This window comes from Pistacia vera, unplaced genomic scaffold (genome assembly GCF_008641045.1).
Source record: "Pistacia vera cultivar Batoury unplaced genomic scaffold, PisVer_v2 Contig189, whole genome shotgun sequence".
NCBI classification, from domain to species: Eukaryota; Viridiplantae; Streptophyta; class Magnoliopsida; order Sapindales; family Anacardiaceae; genus Pistacia; species Pistacia vera.
This window is the reverse complement of record NW_022195989.1, coordinates 1,143,539-1,152,868: the sequence shown is the minus strand read 5'-3', so window position 1 is coordinate 1,152,868 and position 9,330 is coordinate 1,143,539.

Sequence of the window (9,330 nt, the reverse complement as noted above, 5' to 3'; positions counted from 1 at the left end):
AGGAGGGAGAGAGCGGCCGAGGCTGCTCGCCCCATTCTGGCATAACCGGTGCAAACAACCGCGCCTTCCCAGCCCCGTCCTGTACCAGAAGCGACCAGGACAGAACAGGTCGCTCAGGCACCACCTACTCGTCCAAGGCGGAAGGCTCTGGCCCAAAGGTCAAAAAAGAGGAAGCAGATTCAGGTCGACGAGTCAGAGACCGAATCTAAGGAAGAACCTTTGAGGTCGCAGAAAGAATCTAGGAGGTCGGGAAAGGAACCCGCGAGCGAGGCGATCGCTGCCGACAAGGCAAAGGACGCATCAGTGCTGGACTCATTGGGGAGTCTGCCCGAATATCTGCAGCCGATAGTCTATGGTCTGCTCGAATGCGGGCTATCGGAGTCGTATGACGAGTTCTCGATACGGGCGACGACTTGATGACCACCTCGTTCTAGCATCTAAGCAAGGTACACAAGCTGCTCTTAAAGTTTGCCGTCTTCTTTCTCTTTATTCTAACTTCACTTCTTGCTCGCAGGCTTTGCTTGCGATGAGGATGTCTATGGAGAAGACCCAGCTAGGGGCCGCAAAGGGGGCCAGCGACCTAAAGGAGGAGGTCGCGAAGCTCAAACAGAGCCTGGAGTCCGTCGAAGCAGAGAGAGCACAAGCATTCGAAGCGGCGGGCAGGTACCTGGACCAAAAGGACGCTGCTTTGCGAACGGTGGATTTCCAAAAGGCGGAGCTCGAACGACGTGCAGAGGAAGTGAAGGAACTTCAAAGGACAACTGCCAGGCTTTCCAAGGAGGTCGGAGAGAAGGACCAGCAGCTCCAGACGACCTCCGCATGGGCTCAGCGAGTTGAATAAGAAAGGGAGGCTTCCGAAAGGGAAAGGCTAGCTCTCGAGGCAGAGCTTTAGGAGAGTCGGGAAAGGATTGCCTCGCTGACTGAAGAGATGCGAGACCAGTCTGAGGAGGTGGAGGAAAAAGTCGCAGACTGGGCAATTGGGTCTATTTATTCCCTGCGACCCAAGAACCCAGATATGGATATCTCCGACCTCCCAGCGGGGTGGCAAGAGGCCTTGTGGATTCTAGTGGAGGAAGACGACCAAGCACCAGCGGCCACCCGGCAATCCGACCAGGCAGGGAGTTCTGGTCCTGCTTCGAAGGATCCCCCCGACCAGCCATAATGCAACGAGTCTTTGACTCCATATGGGATTTGGTCTTAATTTTTGTTTGTACATAAATGAAAATACATTCTGCTTTCAATTGCTGTTCGCCTTTTTATACATAAGTACAATTTACAATTCAGATTTACATAGATGATTACATGCAAATTCTTACACGCGAACAGAACACATGCGAACTATTTCAAGCGGACAAAGTAAATACTTTTACATTAAAGAAAACTAACAAAAACTGAGAGCTGAGTTCGGGATTACTGATAGTATGGCCGGAGGTGCTCGGCATTCCAAGCTTGGGGTACTTTGGATTCGTTCAATCTTTTGAGATGGTAAGTCCCCTGTCTGATCACCTTGTCGACCCGGTACGGACCTTCCCAGTTAGGTCCTAGTACCCCCGCACTTGGCTCTCTGGTCCCAAGGAGGACTTCCTTTAGCACAAGGTCCTCGACCTGGAAGTCTCTTCGCTTGACCTTTGAGTCAAAAAACCTCTTTGCACGCTGCTGGTAGGCTGCTATCCTTAGCGAAGCCTTGTTGCGGTGCTCTTCAACGAAATCCAAACTTGCCCTCGTAAGTGCTTCGTTTTCGACCTCATTGTACAAGTCCCTTCGAAGAGAACCAGTTCCCACCTCTACAGGGATTATCGCTTTGCAGCCATAGGCTAGCGAAAAAGGGGTTTCCGAGGTGGAGGTTCTTGGAGTTGTCCTGTATGCCCATAAGACTTCGGGGAGATAGTCAGCCCAATTTCCTTTGGCTGCCCCAAGTTTGGCCTTTAGAGTGTGCTTGATGGTCTTGTTGACTGCTTCAACTTGGCCATTCGCTTGCGGTCTGGCGATTGAGACGAATTTTTTATGGATGCCCAGCTCGTCACAGAACTGCTTGAACTCCTCGTTATCGAATTGCTTTCCATTATCCGAGATAAGGGTGTGTGAAATTCCGTAGCGGCACACTATGTTCTTGAAAACGAAGTCTTTCAACTTTTTGGTCGTGATTGCGGCTAGCGGTTCAGCTTCCACCCATTTTGTGAAATAATCTACCGCGACCACGGCATACTTGACCCCTCCCTTTCCAACTGGCATGGGACCGATAAGGTCGATCCCCCACATGGAAAATGGCCAGGGGCTAGACATCGTTATCAGCTCATGCGAGGGGGCTCACGGAATGTTCGCGAACCGTTGGCACTTGTCGCATTTCTTAACAAAATTGTGCGTATCTTCCTGGATCCGGGGCCAATAATATCCCTGACGAACAACCTTGTTCGCGAGAGATCGAGCAGCTGTGTGATTACTGCAGATTCCTTCGTGAATTTCCCTCATGATGTAGTCTGCTTCTTCACTGGCTACACATCGGAGGAGAGGGGCACTGAATCCTCTCCTGTAAAGCTGGTCCCCGATGAGTGTGTAACGAGCAGATCTTACTCGCAGGACCCTTGCCTCGACCTTGTCGCTTGGCAAGGTCCCATCCTTGAGGTACTGAATAATGGGAGTCATCCAGGAATCTGGTTGGGTCACGTTTACTGCCTGTTCAGTCGAGCTGATAGTTGGAGCATCGACGAAACGAACAGGAATGTTGTCTAGAGCCTCTGAGTCCAACGACGAGGCTATCTTTGCCAAGGCGTCCACTATAGAGTTACTATCTCTGGGGATCTGAGTGATTTCAAAGTGCTTAAACGACCCCAAAGCGGTCTTAGCCTCTTTCAAGTAGCGGACCATGCTCTCTTCCTTGGCTTGGTATTCCCCTAAAATTTGGTTGACGACCAGCATAGAGTTGCTGTAAATGCTGATCGCGGTTGCACCCATTTCTTTGGCAAGCTGCAACCCGGCGAGTAGGGCTTCATACTCTGCCTCATTGTTGGTCGCCTTAAACCCGAACCGCAGAATACAATGAATTCGAGCCCCCTCGGGGCTTACAAGGAGAAGACCCGCACCGGCTCTTTTCCTGTTTGATGACCCGTCGACGTAGAGGTTCCAGGTCGACAGGTTCTGAATACTTTCTTGTACGACCTCGCTAGGCTGTTGCTCGCTTAGGAAATAGGAAAATTTCGAGATGAAGTCTGCAACAGCCTGCCCTTTAATGGTCGACTTGGGCTTGTACTTCAGGTCGAACTGGCTTAATTCCATTACCCATTTGAGCAGTTTGCCCGAGGCTTCTAGTTTCTGGAGAACCTGCCTGAGGGGGTAATTAGTCATTACATTGATTGTATGGGCATGGAAGTAAGGTCGCAGCTTTCTGGACGCGATCAGCAGAGCAAGGGATAGTCGCTCCATTTCTGGATACCGCATCTCGACATCCGACAGGCGCTTGCTCGCATAGTACACTGGCCATTGCGTCTTTTACTCTTCCTGTACCAGAGCTGCACTGATTGCGAATGGAGATACGGACAGGTAGATGAGCAGGATTTCCTGCGGAAGAGGCTTAGAGAGGAGAGGTGGCTTCCCAAGGTGTTCTTTTATTCTTTGGAACGCCTGTTCGCATTCGGGAGTCCATTCAAATTTTTTATTGGCCTTCAGGACATTGAAAAATGGCAAGCAGCGGTTTGTTAGCCTTGATATGAAGCGACTAAGTGCCGCTATCCGCCCGTTTAGGCTCATGACCTGCTTCTTGCTGGTCGGGCTCTCCATATCGAGCAGAGCTTGAATTTTCTTGGGGTTTACTTCTATGCCCCGCTGATTAACCATATACCCCAGGAACTTTCCCGACGATACCCCGAAAGAACACTTGAGAGGGTTCAGCTTCATTCTGTAGAGTTGGAGTATGTCAAACATCTCAGCGAGATGCGCGATATGTTTTGAGGCGACCTGGGATTTGACCAGCATGTCGTCCACATAGACCTCCATTGTCTTCTCGATCTGGTCGGAGAACATTCGGTTGACCAACCTCTGATAGGTCGCACCCGCATTCTTGAGGCCGAAAAGGATGACTTTGTAACAGTATAGCCCCCGGTCCGTAATGAAGGACGTATGCTCCTCGTCTGGCCCATACATCGGGATCTGATTATATCCCGAGTACGCATCCATGAAGCTTAGCAGCTCGTGCCCCGAGATGGCATCAACGAGCTGATCGATTCTCGGCAAGGGGAAGCTATCTTTCGGGCAAGCCTTGTTGAGGTCGCTAAAGTCAACGCAGGTCCACCACTTACCATTTGGCTTCTTTATCAGGACCGGGTTGGCAACCCAGGTCGGGTAGAGAGCCTCACGAATGGATCCATTTCGGAGAAGGTTCTCCACTTCTGATTTTAGTGCGGCGTACCGCTCCGGATCCATCGCTCTTCTTTTTTGGCGAATAGGTTTGGCTTCACTGCTGACGTTTAAGGCATGACAAATAGTGTCTGGACTGATCCCGACCATATCTGCATGCGACCAGGCGAACACGTCAATGTTTTCCTTTAAAAAGCTTACCAGTTCGGAAGCAAGCTGAGGGTTGAGACAGCTTCCAATCCTTAGCACCCGGCTCGGCTCTTTTGGATCAACCGAAATTTCGGACAGATCTTCAACTGAGCCGCTAGGGGGGATTTCTTGGATTCGCGAATCTATGCTATCCTCCGCTGGACCAGGCTATGGCTTGATCCGGCTAATCGCCATAGCCTGGCGGGGCACACATCGCGAAATGCCCTTGTCTGCCATCTGCACCGCTTTTACATAGCATTCGCGAGATGCGCTTTGCGATCCACTTACTTCCCCGATCCCCATTGGAGTGGGGAACTTCATCTTGAGGTGATAAATGGAAGTGACTGCCTTGAAGGTTCTCAACAGAGGTCGCCCCAAGATTCCATTAAAGGCCGATGGGCAGTCCACGACCAAAAATTTGGTAACCCTAGTCACCTTATCGTAGTCGCCGAGCATTACTGGTAGCTGGATCATTCCTTTGGGGATCAGGTGATCCCCTGTAAAACCGTAAAGAGGCATCGAGGCTGGCTTCAGGTCGGCCTCGTCTAGGTTCATTCTATCGAAAGCGGTCTTGAACATGATGTTCACAACGCTTCTGTTGTCTACAAGCATTCTGTAGACATTATGGCACCCTATTAGGGGCGTGATCACCAGAGCGTCCTCATGAGGATGGTGCAAGCGAGCTGCTTCCTTCTCGCAGAAGGTGATCGGTTCCTCCTTTCTAACCTTTTGAGGTCGCTGCGAAGTGTTCATTACCCTGATCGGGTCGTTATATGCTTCGCAAGCGTACCTTTCCTGCGCTCCTCGCGTGTTTCCAGCGAGGTGCGGACCTCCAAAGATTATGTTAACACTGCTATATCCGCTGCGATCATGACGCTTTTTCTTTTGTTCCCCTTGGTTCTCTTTTGGAGAGTTATCAATGTACTCCTTGAAGTGCCCTTTCTTGAGGAGCTCTTTGATAGCCTGCTTTAGAGCTTGGCATTCATCAGTGTGATGCCTGTTATCCCGGTGGTAACATCAGTATTTTTTGTTGTTTCTGGCCGTAGCAGGAGTTTTCATTGGTTCCGGCTCACCGAGCAGGCTGGCCTCCTCGGATTTGTCAAGAATGGCAGATATGGACACATTCAGCGGAGTGTATTGAGCTCTGTCGCGGTCGCGACGAGGAACGGGAGCATAGGACTTTTTGTGCTCGTAACGGGGTTTCTTCCCTTTTCGCTGATCATCAATGTCTCTTTTGCGATCAGCTCTCCTATTTTCTCCCCGACCAGACATGCTGCTGGAAGTGCCGTGATCGTGACGGCGAAGTGCCGCCAACGAATTCTCTATTCGGAGATACTTTTCTACAAGGTTATAAAATCCGGTGAGGGAAACATCGTCCTCAGCCTGCAATTCTTTCCACAGGTCGGTTTGCGGCCGAACTCCAGCTATTATGAGTGTTTGGATGGACTCTTCTGGAGCGTGAGCGACCTTGTTGAGTTCCCTGTGGAAACGGTCGATGTAAGATTGCAGGGATTCGTCTCTTTCTTGCCTTATGTTGCTGAGGTAGCTCAAAGGCATCGAAAACTTCCGATTAGCTTGGAAGTGCCATAGGAATGTCGTGCTCATATGAGGCCACGAACTGATCGATCCCGCTGGGAGCGACCTCAACCACCACTTGGCATGAGAAGTCAGCGTCACGGCCAAACAATGGCATTTTGCAAGATTCGAAACCTGGTAGAGCTCCATCAGGTCGTTGAACTCATATAAATGATCCTGCGGATCATGGTTCCCATCAAACGGTCGCATATCGGGCATTCTGAACCCCAGTGGGAGTGGAGCAGCTAGCACTTCGGGAGAGAAAGGGGATGCAGAGGCGACCTGCGCCTGTTCGTTTTGCTGCTCCCTTAACCTGTCCAGAGCTCGCTGTAGCTCCTCAATTTATGGTAATGGAGCCAATTGGGGGTTGCTTTCACCCATGCGAGTCCGGCCTTTGCGATTACGGTTCAGGAGGGTCCGTAGGTCGGATTCCTCTTCGCCTCGGCCGACATTTTTGGTCGCACTCGACACACGCTGTCTAGAGGCGTGTGAAGGCGATGGATTGTGCAGGGCATTTTCACGATCCTCGCGGTGGTACGAACCGCCCCGCGAGGTGTGGGGACCACCCGCATGATAACGATCGGGATCGTTTTACTGGCGGCGATAAGAATCATCGCGCGCGGCATTTTTGCTTGGGTTCGCCTGCGATGTGGCATGGGACTGTCGGGATTCAATTTTTCGTCGAGTCTCAGCTTTACCGGCACCCTGCTCGGGGCACGATTTGTGCTTGCTGGTCCCTGGGAGCCCGTAGGCTGACCTTTTGCCAGTTGCTTGCCCTTACGTCTACACGCTGCAGTGCTTGCGTCACGGGCTATTGCCCTTTGCCTCACTTTCGCGTGACCTGCAGGCGTCTTTGGCGGTTGCACCGCCCTAGCTGTTGTAGATGACATGCCTTGGTCCAAACGGTCCAACCTTTGGTTGACCGTCTGGAGAGTATTGTCAAACGTCTCCAGGTAGTTTCTGATGGCGGGGTCAAGTTGTGAAGCTACCGGGATATCCCCCGCAGCATTTTGCGAAACTAGAAGTACCCTGGAGGGGACTTCTTCAGCGCGCTGATTAGCTTGGTCTGGCTCAGATTGGCGAGCCATTTGCTGTTGTAGGACCAGTAGGTCAAAGATTCACCTGATGAAGGGTAGACACTAAATCAGCCCCTCTTTCTAGCGCCAAACTATTGATACAAGATTTAGGCACCAACTAATTGACACGTGTGCAGCATTAATTGGACAAGGAACGCACGTGAATATGGATTGTCAATATGAAATAAATGCAATGAGAGCTTTTAAAGTGGTTTGGATGCTAAGGTAGCAAGTCCTACGTCCACTGATTAGTATTGATATGGTGGGTCAGGTCGCTAAAGCGGACTGACTTACAAATGATTGAAAAGTAAATACAAAGCTTTAGCGAGAGAGTTCCCCTGTAAAAAATGGTCGAATCCCCTTAATGAAGGGGTCTTCCTCTTCTTATACCCAGTTGAATGCGCGTAATCATCATTAAATCCTTGGGTTGGTGCGAATGTCAGAACCTAATCTGATTTTACGTCCCATTGCCCATTTCCCAAGCTGATTTCACGTGATTTGGAGCAGGGGAGCGGACACGTGGGAGCTAAAGGGCGCTTGGCAGGCTTACCGTTCTGACGGGAGCAGGCCACGTTTCGCCACGCGACTCCACGTCAGCCCTTGATTTCCCAGGCATAACAATTTATGAAAATAATTATTATATTGTAAATTTCTAAAGCATGTTTGATCTAAAGCTCATTGATAGTGAAATGAAATGAAGAAAAGAGAGTTTTCATGAAGAAAGAATTTTCTCTCATGTATTACTCTGTTTTTCGTTACAAACTATATACAAGTTTAACTACAACTTTTGCTATTAACCAACATTTACTAATCATAGTTACTGAATTTATTAACTATAGTTACACGGCTGGATGCAACCAACACTCAACTAACTTGTAACTCTACTAACAATTAACAGTAAACTAACTAAGCTGACTAACAGCAGTAGACTACTCTAATAAACGCCGCCGCACCCCCCCCCCCCCCCCCCCCCCCCCCCCCCCCCCCCCCCCCCCGGCGCTTCTCAAGTTGGAGGGTGAAAGATATCTAAGACACCCAACTTGCCAAACAAATGAGAATGAGCTTTACTGCCAAGAGCTTTAGTAAAGATGTTAGCAGGCTAGTCTTCTGTAGAAACATGAGCTGTTTTGATTAAACCATTCTTGAGGCTAGTGCGAACAATATGACAATTGTTAGACCGATCGTCACGGTCTAAAAATTAAACCTAAATACCGTAGTTAGCGGTAAGCAGGATCGAATCCACAGGGAGCAAACTAATAACCTAATATATTTTAAGTAGCGGAAATGAAATTAGCAATTGATTAAAGAAACTAAATAGACTAAATGCAAATAATGAAATAGTGCAATTAAAACTAATAAAGACTTTATAATAAAAAATGTTGCCGTTACGGTTTTGGTTCGACACGAGACTGACTCACACAATTCTCCTCCAACCTCTACGATCCCCTAAACCTACAAGGCAAGGTAAATCAATGAAATGGCTTCCCGACACTCTAGGTATAATCTATCATGTCTCACCCGATCACTCAAGTTCGATTGGTTAAAGACTATCATTGAACGTCGATAAACGCTACAAGGCAAAACCACTAGTTGGTACGCGATTAACAAATAAAATTTGTCAACACGTAATATCTAATCAACCAACTTCACAATAAACACAACAATAGTAGAAATTAAATTAAATCCGAACACAACTCAATTACAATCTATGCGAAGTAATGAAAAGCAATATTCATTATTTAATTATTCCAAACCAACGTTTATCATTCAGCAAGTTCTATGAAAACATTAAATCATAATGGACAGCAATACTCATCACAAGTTATGCTCAAATCATATTAAAGTATCGAAATCAAACATGAAACGAAAACAAATGTAATTCGAAGTACAATACCACCAAATGTCTTATTATCGGGCTCATCCAACTAGTCGAGAGCTGATGAGGAGAGTCGTAGAGTCAATCCCGATCTCGCCTATGCCGTAACAGACAACCGAGAACTTAGCCGCTCATGGTTGTGATGACGGAGGCCGAAACGGTGGAAACGGAGCTGACCATGGTGGAGAGGAGGTAACCGACAGCGATATGATATGAAGAAGGGACGAAAATGACCAACGGACAACCCGAAATACGAACAGCCGC